The sequence below is a fragment of the Onychostruthus taczanowskii genome, unplaced genomic scaffold (genome assembly GCF_017590055.1).
Source record: "Onychostruthus taczanowskii isolate IOZ18803 unplaced genomic scaffold, ASM1759005v1 scaffold49, whole genome shotgun sequence".
In the NCBI taxonomy this organism is placed as follows: Eukaryota; Metazoa; Chordata; class Aves; order Passeriformes; family Passeridae; genus Onychostruthus; species Onychostruthus taczanowskii.
Window position 1 is genome coordinate 6268019 of NW_024502458.1, and position 15020 is coordinate 6283038.

The window sequence follows — 15020 nt, forward strand, 5'->3', positions numbered from 1 at the left end:
CAGGCCAAGAAGGAAAAAGTAAGTAAATTTCAGCATAATTAAAACCAAGCTATGATTGCACTATAGAAAAACAAAATTATTCCCTTACCAGATTAGTACCATGTAAACAAGAGAATTACATAAAACAAAAGCACTATTTGAAAAGGTCCAGGATTTCCTCAAATAAAGCTTAGGATTATTTTCCTTCTAAAAGTGACTTAACAGTTACCTGACATTTTATTATCCAATTTTTGAAACTTCAGTCAGAAATCTAATGATGCCTCTGGAAAAAATACAAGTCTATATCAGGTGTGGTGACCACAGAGAACTTGTGCCCCTTCTCAGTATGGTAAAATTGCCTTGCCTTTTGTGTACACCTTAATTTGCTTGGACACATTGGTAACATATGTTATTACAGGTAAATTTAGTTATATAATGGGTGTCTGGGACTCTACCCAGCTGCAGAGAAAAATTGTAAGATTTTACTTACAGTTTCCATGTTCTGCCTCTCTACTTATCTAGACCAACCTATAATCCACAGCATTCCATATGCTGTGGTTTTATGAGAGAGTGTTCTAATACTTTGTCAGGAACACTGTTCTTACAAGTTAATTAGGATGTGGCAAAACACGTATTTTTTTAAAATTTTTTTTTTGCTGAACAACTTCTTAAAAGTGGGTGGATTAAATCCTCAGTAAAACTTAATTGTAATCAGAAAAAACTTAATTGTAATCCCTATGGTGACATGGGGAGTTGTCACCCATGCTGTCACCAAGACTAATAGATGTTACTTCTTAGCCAAATCACAGGAACTTTAGAGCAATTCTTCTGACTGTTAAGAGAATTTAACTCTTGCTAGCACAGAACAAGGAGTGGAAAAGAAGGGTTGTTTGCAAATCCATGGTAGAATGAAGACTTCAAAGGAGAAATGTTAAGCAAATATTGCTCCCAGGAAAGGACCTGAAGTTATTATGAAGTGTGATATGCTCATAGAAGTTAAAATATTTAACTAACAGGATTTTGGAATGTTTTGCTGATGAAACATTTAAGGAATGGAAAAAAAAAACCAAACAAAACCAAAAAGCCTTCAGCAATGTAAAAGAATTAATTATTAGGCAGGAAGAAATCTAAAATCACTGAAATCAGACCTAAGTGCATAGCCCCTAAACTAAATATTTTCTGCCCTGAAGATTCGTTTTATGCCCTTTCCAATCATTCAGAGATGACTAAGGACACCCACACTTGTTCTACATTCAAATAATCTATATATGTAATTTTAAGAAAGGGAAGGAAGAATTAAACTGAAGAATTAAAATGGTTCTTTGTAAAACCTACTTGATTTTGAGCCCACGTGCTGTTTTATCTGGGATAACTGCACGTTTATGCTGCAGGAGTCACTTTATTCTTTTTCTTATGAACTCAAAAGTCATTATCTAACTTTTTTTAAAAGTCTCCTCTGAACTTGTGCAGTCCTTATGCTCTACAACAAACAGAGCTAAGCCATCTTTAAGTGAGTTACTGAAGACAGTCCAGGCATTACAATAACTTTAATTAGCTCTATGCTGCCTTTGCTGGGTTAGTGCAGCCTCAGTACTGATATATCACACTCCAGCCTATGGTGAGCAGGGGCCTTGTTTTTATGTACTCTTGCAAAGCAAGGCATCTGAATAAGCAGCCTGAATTACCCTACTTCAAGTTTGTCCTTTTATAATCCTATATCAGCCTATAAAAGTGAGATTGGTACAGCAGTATGCTACCTGATCTGAACATGCTGATTTATCCAAGTATAAAACCAGAAATTAAATGAGAATATCTGTCTTAAATTCAGTCTCTTACCTTGCTGAGGTCTCCCTTGTTTCTTTCATCTAAGATGGATTCTTCCCATCCAGAAGAGGAGCATCCATCACATTGAGGAGCAGAGATAATGCAACACTTCAGATATGACTATTAAACAGGATTTTTGAATTGCATGAGAAGTGTTCAAATGGGAAAACTTTGCAAAAATGTTTCACCCTCTGTACAAGCAAGAATATAGCATCTGCATGTCTTCTATATAACTCAGGCAACAATATCCTGGCAACCACATTTCCATGGAACAAATCCAGGTAATTAAAATGACTAGCATCCATCTCTTTTTATCATCCCACTTGATAGGCCAGACTTACTCATATGGGAAGTGATGGTCAAAAATCTGCTAGATGCAGTGAAGTGAGATGTCTGTCTCTAAGCTACAGAGTCTTTAACTTCATTTGCCATTGCCCATTTAGCTTCTCCTTCACAGCACTATCCTCCTGATAACTTCAAAAATGAACTCTACTGTTTGGTATGCTATACTTTGCAGGCATCTGCATAGCTTGGTGGATTTCATTAATACTTCACTAATAACCCTGTCAAGCTTTGTAATTTCTGTAAAAAGGCTAAAAGGATTAAATTCACTGCACCAGTTAAACCATTCAATGCATTACCAACCTCATCATGTCCACTCATTCATTTTAATAGATTCCTAATACCATAAGTCAAAACTTTGGCTTCCACTCTTCTGTAACTGCACAGCCTAATCCCCCTGCAGAAGCCACACTTCTACTAAACCAGACTATGAAGCATGAGTTCAGCAATAAAGAGCTTTTGGATTGCCTTTTTTTCAGTGGTCATGTGAGCAGCTGCTCTGGACTGTATGCTGGTGTTTGAAGATTTCAGCAGTCACACCATTCCTCTGAAAGGGAAAATGAGGCAGGATGCTACTCCACAAAGTACAAATGAATGACTGTCGATCTAGATCCTATCTTGGCCAAAACAGACCTAAAATGGACTGGTGTGCAAAGGAGAAAAAAAAAAAAAGGACTTTCCGTTTTTGTGTGCAAAAACTTAATGTCTCTACATTCAGACTTATCTCCAAGACTTAATTCTTAGCCTTAGATACCCAACAATGACCTCAGTGTCTGGAAGAGATGTTAAGGTGACAGGCTTTAAGATGACAGGCACAACAGAGCTGGTAACCTACATAAATACTTCATGTTTCCTTGCACTGTATCATGCCACACTTACCCTCAATTCCCACAGCCTAACCTGTTACAACTACCTCATTCTCTTCCTAAAGTGTAGCAACTTGAGTAATGGAGAGGAAATTCCTGTTCTCATTGTTTATATCTAAGATTGCTGTCCTTCCATAATGATCCATTTAAGCAAAGTCAAATACCCCTGGGAAATTCCTCAGAAAGCAACAGGGAAAGAAAGAAACTAAATCCCCCTTTTAAGAAAGTTGGCTCCTCATTCCCTTTCCCAGTCTTACCTTCACAGCCATAACTATCTAATTAATAGAGGTTTAAATGCACAAGGTGAAGCAGATTCTATTTCCTTAAGTATGTTTTGCCTGGTTAAGACATTGGCCTAACACTACAGCACTTGCATAGGAATAAATTTGGCTTTCAAATACATACAAACCAGAGCCCTGCAAATACACAAATATGCACAATACTGATTTTTCTTACGGAATCACAGACAAAGCATAGCTTTGGGACAGTCTGTCCACATCTGTAGACACACTTATTCTTTTCCTTTTCAAAATTCGCCTTGAATTTCACCTTGCTAAGAAAGTCAAAATATTTTCCCCTGTTTGATGACATGATCAGTCACTACCAGCTCACATTCTACTGCCCAATTACTGTGCTGAAACTTAAGCTACAAGACCAGGAAAACCTGATAGCACTTTCCACACTTCCAGCAGAAGAGAAAAGCACACACACACACACCCCTCCTGATGCCCAAGTGGACAAAATACAACATGTGAACAGAAACAAAATACATTGCTATTTGCTTCTGCATGCCCTTTTAGCATTTGGAAAGGGGAAGAATATTTTCATTATTAATTATGAAGTAGAACAGTTGTTGCTACAGATTCAGAATGGCTTACACCATTTCATCTCTGTATATACAAGGATTACTTGAAATAGCTGGGATGTCTCATCTAAGGAGACTGTATACAGTGGCCTAGCAGAAAGGAATAGATGGAAGGTGAATGATTGCTTTTTATACTTCTGCAAGGCTACTTTTAATTCAACTTTTAAATTACTTCAAGATTTTTGTTTGTTTTCAATTAAGCTGAATGAGGGTAGGTTTAGATTAGATTTTAGGAAGGAATGTTTTGCTATAAGGGCAATAAGGCAGTGGAAGAGGTTGCCCAGAGACATTGGGGACTCCCCATCCCTGATACTCAAGGGCAGCCTGGATGGGCATGTGTGTTACATGGTCTAGTGGGAGATGTCCCTGCCCATAGCAAGGAACTGGGACTGGATCTTGAATGTCCCTTCCAAGCCAAAGCATTCTGTAATTCTGGGAGCTCTTTTCATAGAGGCTCCTAACACATATAATAGAGCCTGCACTGAAATGTTAAGAAAACAGCTAATAAAGTCATACTAAATATGAGTGTGTAGTGTAACAAGGTTATGCTGAGTATGCACAAAATGTTTAAATTCTTTAGCTACAGAATTAACTACACAGCAGTCCCTGCAGTACAAAAATAATGAGCATTGCTTAATTAACTTTCGAACCGCTGTTGAAATACCAACATTAACGGAGCATAAACTTCCAGTTTGGAAAAGATTCGTTTTCATCAGCCTTTCAAAAACCTGGCAAAGGCCAGTCAAGAATATTTCAGCTGCCAGACTCAGTGATGAAAGTCACGATGATCACACGTTAAACTTGCTGAAAGCTAACTTTTATCAAGGTTCTCTTAAACAGTTGATGTAATACAAAGTATTTGGTGGCATTGTTATACAGCAGAAAGCAATGGATAAAGAAGGCACTACAAGAGTGGTGCCCAGAGGTTTCAGGTAGTATCTCCACTGCTAAGATGATTGATTTCTGGTATTAAAGTCAAGTGTGTATTCAATAAAATAGGCTTGAATAGCAAATTCAAGATGCAAAGCCTATTTTCTACTTCATGAATAAAGGAGGAGAAAATACATTTATAAACCACAAGTTGCAATTCCCAGTCTTCCACTAGCACATTCCTCTACTAAACCTCACTTGGATGAGAGTTATAACCAGCAGCAATCTGCTCTGGCCTCTATGCACACTTGAAACTGAGGCATATTTGTTGTTTCCACAGGCTGCTCTGCCTTGAGCAGCTCCAAAAACAATCCTGAGAAAGGACTGAACATGCAGCTGAGTCTTTAGGAGAGCAGTTACTGCTTCATCACCTCACTGCAGTACTTGCATTTCTCACAGCAAGGCTGACATTCTTTTGAGACTATAAAAGGCAGCAACAGATAAATTAATGGAATTTTTAGAACACAGCAATAAAGTGCTTTGAAGTAGCAAGCAACTAAAAAAGGAAATCAAGCTGAATGACAAAGGCATCTGAGAACCAGTTCGAAATTAAATCTGCCATAATCTTATATGAGAATATCACTCATATACATGTTGAGTAAAAAGTTTAATTGATCCTTAGGACATTTTAAACTTCTCTTAAAGCCTTGGTTCACAAAAAAAGATATTATACATCAGTCTTATTCTACTTTAATGAATGATGAAATATCAGCTGTTCCTCACTGAGGTTTAAGCAAAGTATTTTTACCTGACATGGTAGAATCTGTTCTATCAGTCTCAATTTCTGTTTAGCTGTGAGTGAGCACACCCTTTATTATTTCTAGCAGTTGACCTGTTACAACTGCTGAGTGAGCCCTTGACAGTTGCTGCCACATGCTCTTCAGCCTTCCTACCCAATCTCCAAACATTTCTCACCACAAAGGATGATTTTAGAGACTTCATGTGTAGTCTGTGTGGGTTCAGAGCCAGAAACAAGGAGCCGAAGTTCTACAATGCCTGGCTTTTTGGCTTACACCATCCATATCCCAGTATATAGTCCTTCAATAAGTGCATACCTCCAAAAAAAGGCAGCTAAAAGTTAAACACATTTTTAAAAAGAAGTTTAAGAGATAAAAAAATCTAAGGGATGGGACAGCTGCAATGTCACTGCACTAAGTAACTCAACTCCAAATGTCTTCGAAGTCTTACCTTTCTCTTCAACCATCACTCATACATTTAGCTTGAAAAAACATGATTAAGAGTTCTTGTCCTGAATTTTCTCTAATATTGCCTGCCATCCCAAACAGCATTCAATTTCTTGATTTACATAATGATTCATTGTTTCATCTGTCTTTATTTCCTTTTCCTCAGCTTTCTAACTATTTTGCTCAGAATAACTAACCACCCTGACATCATGATTTTCAGCTTTTAATTAGATAACTGTTTTTCCAATTCAAGTCAGCTCTCCGTTAAACTCAGAAATGTGACTTCTAGGAGAAAATGCAAGAAATTGGTTTGATGCCTAGTAAATCTTTCCCCAGGGGACTGAAATTTTGCTATACACAAAGGGAGCACTCACTAAAGCATATTTGAAAGTTGCCTGCTTCTTATATAGTGCTCCTCCAATGGTTAAAGCATTTTACATGCTACTATATTGTTTTTTTCCACAGATCCAAAGCTAGTGAACAGATGTGGTATATTTACTGTGAACAGCACCACGCACATGGAAGCTTCAGTTTAAGATAAGGGAAAATTGAATACTTGAGCATAAAATGAAAAATTATTCTAGATATTTAAAGTGTTTGCTAAAATTCACCATATTACTATGCTTCACACATGAAAACTGCATTATTGTTATATGGGATATTATTACAATAGCAATATTGTATATTGTTACATTTTTCTTGCAAGACAGAGAGAAATTAGAACTCTCATTTATCATTTATACTTGTTGCAAGCTAGTTTTACCAATAAGATACTCAGATCACATGAAATTTAATTTGCACCCCATTTACATCTCTACCAGCCAAAGCAGTTAATGTTAGAATTCTTTAAAAATGGGCTCAATTTTACAGCAGCAAATGATTTGAAAATTCTACTGTGTGAAAAATGTACAGTGAAACACACAAGTGCGGATAAACATCTCCTTTGTTTACAAGATGAAAACAAGAGCTGGTGCCATTTAACTGCACTCTGCCTTTAACTCAAAAGAAATCAAATGACTCGATGAAGAAAGTGTTTTTCACAACTGCAAGCATAATGTGAAAAAACACTCCTGCAGAGAACAGAAAGATGAAACCTGTCTATCAGCTGAATTGTGGTATTTGTTTTGGTTTTTGTGAACTCTGCTATTATGTGATTCTGCATTCTATTGATTTTACTTCCCAGGTGTATTCATGCTTCAGAGGACAATACCAGCACTCATTTAAATACTCAGGGTTTGTACCAGGGTTCCAAATAAAGATTTTCTCCTAAAAGGAGACAAGATCAGCTGCGTGAATCCTATTCAGCTGAAAGCTTAGGGAAGAAAAACATTGGGCTAAGATGTTTTGGAAGACACCAATGTGATTAACAGAGCTTCTCTTTTGCCATGATGCAGGAAGAATGAAGCAAAAAAAAAAACCATGAAGCCACATGTGATTATTCCATTCATTCCCAACAAAACTTAAAAATTCAATTGCTTAAGAAGGTTGTTAAGGACAGATAGAGCTGGGAAAGATTGAGAGAAACATGGAGACTGGCCCAGCAAGTGCCATGAGACATTAACAGATTTCTGAAGGCTTATAGAAGTTATTCACTCCTTCCTTTTAAATGGGAATAACACAAATCCAAAAGCATTGGAAACAAATGTATCTTTGGCAGTGGGGGACAGCACAATGCCAGAAGAATGTCTTTTAATCATAGCTGTTTATAAAATTCAGGGCACCAATACAAACAATACAACCTATAAACACAAGTTTGAAGCTGCACCAGTTAACATCTGCTTAAGAGGCTTTAAGCAAAAACATCTCAGTATCACTTTCTGAGAACATAATCTCAGACCCCTTGTCTACTTCAAAAATGGGTTTTGTTTGAAGTTTGGGGTGGATACAATTATTACCAGTAGAATGCAATATATGTGACAACTCTTTTGCCTGCTTATGTTTGAAGCAACCATTGCCAAGGTAAAATTATTGCATTTGTCACCTGAAAAAAGCAGGTTTTATAATGACTCACAGGCCATTGTGTGGTTAAGAAGTAGCAATATTTTATTCCTGTTAAGACAGGACAGAACTATTCCTATTCAAAGAATATTCTCCTCTACTTGTTTTACATAGAAGTCTTTACACAAGTTTCATATTATTTAAATTTCACAAGTGCTCTACTCAAAACATTTCAGCACATCAGTAATTGCTAAATTTATTCATTAAGTTGTTTATTTCCTTAACAGATGTTTCAATGAGGTAAACAAGAATCTTTTGTCCATTTCACTGGATGTTTCATTCTAACTTACTATACCTGAAGTTCTACATATTTATGTATTTTTCTGGTAATATTTATCTGGAAGACTAATTTCTATCTTGCTTCTACATTCTACCTGCTGAACATCTGCTCTCCATCACTGCCTGGAAAGGATTTTAACCTTTAGCAGGCATTGTGGGAACCTAAGTTTTTCACTATCAGAAAGTTACAACTGGGCTGCTTGAAACCTTTGCTGCCAAGACTACAGTTTTCCTTCTATTGCTTTAAATACCTCTCCTAAATGTTTTTACCTGGTATGAAATAGAGACGTCATTTCAGTTTGGATTAGGATTTAGTTTGAAAACACAAGTTCACATGGCCTGTGAAGATGGCAGAAAAATTATTCTAATTCATCATAGTCCCAGTAATAGCTTGTCACTTCAGTTTGGATTAGGATTTATTTTGAAAACTCAAGTTCACACAGCCTGTGAAGATGGCAGAAAAAATTATTCTAATTCATCATAGTCCCAGTAATAGCTGGATTTTCTGCTTTTCTTCTACATTGCTCTGACAAATCCTCTGTTAAATTTGATTTTTTTCAAGAGCACAGGCTGCATTTTGAGATCTATTTTGCTACATAAATAAAATAGTACTATTCATCAATATTTCTTTTCATTAAGTGTTTTATTACCACATCTTCCTTCTCCCTAAAATACAAAACTGTTTATTTTACATCTCAAATGAGACCTTTGCTACCTTACAGGGTTTTTTCAGGTAACCTATTTGTTACACTGTAGTTTCTTAGACTTCATCCAGCACTGTTGAAGTCCTTACCCTACAGGTGTTTGTGCACCAAGTCATGCATAAAGAGCTTTCTGGAGAGTGAAACATGGGTCCCTTTGACAATGCATCTCCATTATTTTAAATATTTAAACTAGCTTTACTTGGCAAAGCTACCTCTTTGGTAATATTATTTAGGTCAATTTCTCACAAATTATTCTTACTGCCTAAATATATCAAGAAGGAGCAGTTTTAGACTGCCAGCTCTTCAGAACAGGAAAAGTATTAATTACAGTGTCAGAAACAAGGTTATGATCTTTGTGCACTACTGTTAATTAAATAAGGAACACTGTCACAGAACACAGATGGGTAAGCATGATCACAAGTTAGCACTCTGCCTGTTCCTCCTTCTCTCTCCATTATTTATTGAAGTTGTTTGGATTTGTTTACGAAAAACCCAATAACAACAAACTTTATTTTTTTTCCTGCAAATGACTGAAGAACAAGCTTACATTGCTTCCCTTCACATTAAATAGAAGCAAAGCTGAGGACAAAAAGCCATTTCCATTAAAATCCAGTCCATGTAATTCATCATTTATGTACAGCTGTCCTAACAGTTTTCCACCAAAACCGTGGTTATGATTACCTTATGTGCCAAAACAAGAAAGAGCAAGTGTATCTTAACAAATTTTTCCCTTTTGGCACTGCCCTTTGAAAGTAAATAACCAGTTTTCACTACTAAACACTAACATACCAAATTCTATAAAATTAAGGTAAAAGTAATAAATTTATGTGGAGAAAAGTTCAAATGTTTTATGTGCCTACAGTGTATGGTGTCAATCCTACATTTATTTGAAACCAGTGTAAATTTATGCCAGGAACAAAGAAAGACACATGGATCCTGACTAGATGTAGGCCTCTTGCAGGTAAGGCAGAAGAGGAGGACAGGAGGAAAAACTAATGGTACTTGGAAAGGTCACAACTGACATTTTTGGATGCAGGCAAGACTGCTCAGACTTGACAGGAAAAAAGAAAGCATCAGCCACAGGGAAAAGGCACATATCCGAGGACCCCTCCACTTCAGTGATGCCAGCAAGAGCTTTGTCATTCAGTTCAGAGAGAGCTGGACAGAGCCTCAAGGGAGTGAGGACATGAACGCTGCTGTCCTGTTCACAGCTTTATGCATAGGCCACATGAGAAGGTCCTTCCAGAGGCTTTTTTCAAAAAGGAATGCCTGCATTCCTAATTAAATATTTTGACACTCATTCTAGTGAATTTAGCAAGGAATGTTGCTATTAATTGTATTATTCCCAACACCTATATTCCCAGATCAGCACTGTACTTTTTGTAATTATTATCAGCTATTGTGAGCAGCTTTTATTTATCTTTCTCCCTCTGCTTTAGTTATGACTCATTTTCTCCTCATTAAAAAAAAGTGTAGTTTAACAGTGGATCAAGTTTTTCTCTCTGCAGTTTGAGATGGTTTTTATTTATCAAATTGCTTCCTTTAGAAAAATAAAAGCACATATACGTCATGTTAATGAGTATGTGAGAGGATAACTAAAACATATGGGTAAAAGTGTGTTTTATCTGTAGCTTACAGATAAGCTCTCTCAAATACCATTGTCATCACCATGGATTTTTGTTACATTTGCTGTAACATGACTGTATTGCCATAAAAAATTCATCCATGTTAATTATGACCAGGAGAAATATTAGCCTGTTAAACAGCAAGAAAACACAGCTATAATTACCTCCTGGGGAAACAAAATGAACAAAAATATTTATACAAGAACAAAACCCCAAACCAAACAGGACAAAACAAAGCAATCAACCTTCTTTGTTATAAACTAACATGACCTGTTTTCAAAAATCCTATTTAATTCTAATTGCTGTCTTTCCTTAGTGGTTTGATACACAGACAAATCCTGACATTGCTGCTTTATTATCAGTTACAAGAGCTCAAGTCTGAACTTGCTACAGGTAAAAAAAAAAATTTAAAAAAAAAAAAGCCAAGAAATCCAACCACACAACATGCTCCACTCTACTCCTCCCAACTTGTCTGGAAAGAACTGTCTCAGGAAAACTTGAGGGTAGTAGGATGCCTTACACATCTGATGCACAGCAGCACTCTTGCCAGACTGTTGAGCTCCTGGGCTCTGTTTCCTCTCTGGGTTTCATCACTGAAACCCAAATGCAGCCAACGGAAGCGTGCCCAGGCAAAGCTCTTTTGGCTCATTCATTAGTACCCTGCTAAGTGGCAGGGTCGGGAAGCCTGCATGGGGTGGGAGGACACGAGGCAGCAGTGGCAGGGAAAGAGCTAAGCAAGAAATCATTAAGAGGTGCTTACTTGTCCCATTATAATAGGCTCCATTTACAAATGCTTAGCTCATTAAAACTTAGTTTTAACTCTAAACCACTAAAATCCACATGGAAGCATTAAAAATTATCTTTATAACAAAGGGCAAAAAATTTGAATTTAGTTTTATTGTATTCCTTCAAAAATTCCTTTATCTTGGTTTTCTGTGTGTGTTAGTGGGGGCTTTTTGCTTGTTAAATTGTGAGAATTAAACTGCTGAATACCCAGCAAAAAGAAAAGGAGAATCACCAACAGTCAGAGGACCAGGCTTGCTTGTCAATGGTGATTTTAAAAGTTACTCCTTTTCATTTCAGTACTCCAGTGGCCAAATCATACAAGGTACAAAGAAGGTCACAGGAGTTTCTAAATGGATAAACTGATGTCTTTCACATGCTTTGTGGTACTCAGAAATGTTCTTCTACTTCTCTGCATGTTTCACCTCATTATATTGTAAGTTGCTACTGTCGTAATTTGCTTCTTCTCTGAAGAAGCTGTTGCTTTGCCCAGGGCAATTGCCTGCACACACTGTTCTATCTGTGCTACCAGGTACTGGAGTGTTATCTTCTTAAAATCCTTGTCTGACAAATATCCTTGAGGACTGGAACTACATGATCTTAAGGTCCCTTTCAACTCAAATCATTCTATGATTAATGAGAGTTCTAGATGTTTTTCCCTACAGAGAACACAGTTAGCCTTACTAGACCTGCTGGTATTTTGGACTTGTACTTCATTTCCTCTACAGGAGATATTTTGTTACACTGAGTGATAAGTTAGAGGGACACAGATGAGCTCTGAAGCATGCCAGCACTTCTCTTGGTCTTGGAATGCCTTCTTTTTTTCATACATTTCAGTCTACTAAGTCTATAATTGCTGTAAGCTTCTTTTTGTGAAGTTTATATAAGTTGGCCTGGCCTTAACTTTCACAGAAGCAATACCTTTTTTTTGTGTGCTGTCAGAACTTTGTGATCTTGCAAGTCACACCTCAATATGTTTGAAAACAATTTCATTTATCTGTAAACACCTTGAAAATCCTTTTCACTGTCATCTGCAACAGAACATAACTTCCCAGATCATAACAGCTCTAAAGCAAACCTTCAACATACCAGCTCTTTCTGCACATTCAATGAAAGGCCAAGGAAAACAAAACCCTGCAAAACCCAAAAATCAAAGCCAGACAACTCCCAAACATATTTCAACTGATTTTTAAGATGTAACATGGGGCAAGACAGTCTGAGACAAGCATATATATAACACATGCTTTCAATTATTTTCATACAAACACAAGGTTTACAAGAACAAAACAAGTATGGCAGATCCCATTTTAGAAGAGAGTTCAATTTCTGGGCCCAAGATTCTAAAACTCATGCCTTCAGCTTCCCAGTTCTGACCACAATGTCAAAGGGAGCCAATGTCAGATCAACAACAAAATTGGATCCACCACCTCCCTGGAGCTTTCATTCTTTGGAGGTTTTCCTCACCACCTCCATCACTCACACATGTGAGGTAGGATTTCCTATTTTTTCCCTGCCCACAGCAAACCAGACTCCCCCTCCCACCCTGTTACTGATTTTCTGTCCCTTTCTTCCAACCCTTCTGCATATGGGACACAAACTCATTTTAAGAAGCTGCATTTCTTCAGCCACAGTCAGCCTCATTCCCCAGACCTGACCTAATGAGGGGCTAGCCATGGTCCAGACACTCCAAGAGATGCCACCACACTGTTTATTCCACACTGCTGGCTCCAGCTGCTCACCAGGAGAAGCAGCTGCCTGTCACTTCCCAGCCTCCAGCACAGGCCTTGGCTCAAAGCCACCCTCACGTAAAAAGTCTTGCATTTGGAAATGGATTTAACAAACCACTTAGCAGTTCATAAGCATAAAAAGAAGGTGCAACATCTAAGCAATCAGCAGACTTTCATCTGTTTCCAGGTGGTTTCCCCCCATCATCTGCTCAGTAGTAGGTTTGTATTTTTCAAATGAAAGTTTTCTTCTAACACTGCATATAACATTGTATGCAAGAATTCTATAAAGTTGATGAAAACTTGTGTATCTTACTATTTTTGCAGTCATAGCAAGACAATATTGACACTGCTGCTTATTGTCCATCCAGCTGAGTTCATGACTGCATTTAAATTTTTAGGGACTGCAGAAAGTTGCCGTACAGTCCACAGCACTTAAATCCTATGTAAGCCCGTTTCTCACTCAGACTTTAAAGCATCTTGTATTCCTAATTTTGCCTCCAGAACATTGTCCCTTTTCATCACATATAATGTTTTACAGAGCACACACTGTAGAGAGCACAGAATCATAGAACCAGTAAGGTGGGAAAAGACCCCCAAGATGTTGTTTAAAGCCAAGATTATTAGGTTCAATTTTTCACTGATCATGTCAACTAGACCAAAGCACTAAGTGCCACATCCAGTCTTTTCTTGAACACTTCCAGGGATGGTGACTCCACCACCTCTCCAAGAAGCCAATGCCAATGTTTAACAACCCCTTCTGTGAAGAAATTCTTCCAGATGTACAGCCTCAGCCTTCCCTGGTACAGTTTGTGCCCATTTCCTCTTGTCTTGTTGCTGGTTGTTTGGGAGAAGCGACTGACCCCTACCTGCCTACATCCTCCTTTCAAATCACTGTAGAGAGTGGTAAGGTCTCCCCTGAGCCTCCTTTTCTCCAGGCTGAACACCCCCAGCTCCCTCAGCTGCTCCTCACAGGACTCTCCAGACCCTTCCCCAGCTCTGTTGCCCTCTCTGGACTCTCTCCAGCCCCTTGACGTCTGTCTTGCAGTGAGGGGCCCAGAACTGGGAAGAGCACTCGAGGTGTGCCCTCACCAGTGCCCAGCACAGGGGACAATCCCTGCCCTGCTCCTGCCAGCCACACCACTGCTGGTCCAGGCCAAGATGCCATTGGTTTTCCTTTTGAAACTACAGCCACAAGTATTTCTTTAAAATAGTTGAATAATGGAAAGAAAGGCAAAAGTCTTGTTTCCCTCCTTTATACAGTTGCTCTGTCCACATATCCCCAATAAAAGAAGCGATAGATAATTCACTATAACCACTGCCAATCTTTCCAAAAGAAATGGGAAATTCCTACCAATTTCATTTCCAGATCAGAGGCAGAGCATCCTTGTAAAGCTCCTCTTATGAAATATACTGATCTTATCTGTTTGCTTTTAGAAAGTTTATTGTAGATAATTAGCTGCATGGATTTGGGAAGATGCACTACACACAATTGCTTTTAATTCCAGGAATTCAAGAAACATTGTTTGTAAGTGCCCCTAAAAGTGTTTATAAGAAATTCCCTTCCATCACTATTTTTCTTTAGAGGTTCAGAATAAACTTGGGGGAATGAAAGACATTAAATTAATTCTAACTTGTTCCACAATGTAGGAAGCATTTAAACAACCTTGACATAAATCCCACTGATTTTATTTTAAACAGAATTTTTGGAACTCAATTCAAGCTGCCAAAACAAGAGCAGCATCTTGAATATCATCCTTTTTTGTGTAATAGTGAACTCAAGACTTCCTTGAAAACTCCTAAGGAAACATACGGATAATTTCACAGAGAAGTGTCACAAACCAAAGCCCTACAGAGGAAAGTCAAAACAAACAATATCTTCTTCTCTTCACTCATCCCATTAGAATAGCAACAGAA

At 37.8% G+C, this 15020-nt stretch overlaps 1 protein-coding gene across 5 annotated transcripts in view; it reads right to left on the reverse strand.

Annotated features, from left to right (window-relative positions):
* Positions 1-15020, reverse strand: part of IRAG1 (inositol 1,4,5-triphosphate receptor associated 1) — a 93827-nt gene that overhangs the window by 71944 nt on the left and 6863 nt on the right. The window contains exon 2 of one of the 5 annotated variants that reach the window (XM_041415228.1): positions 1816-1923. The exons of the other annotated variants lie outside the window; for them this stretch is intronic. The gene's annotated coding sequence lies outside the window, so the exon portion shown is untranslated. The remainder of the gene's footprint in view (positions 1-1815; positions 1924-15020) is intronic. 5 annotated transcript variants of the gene reach the window in all.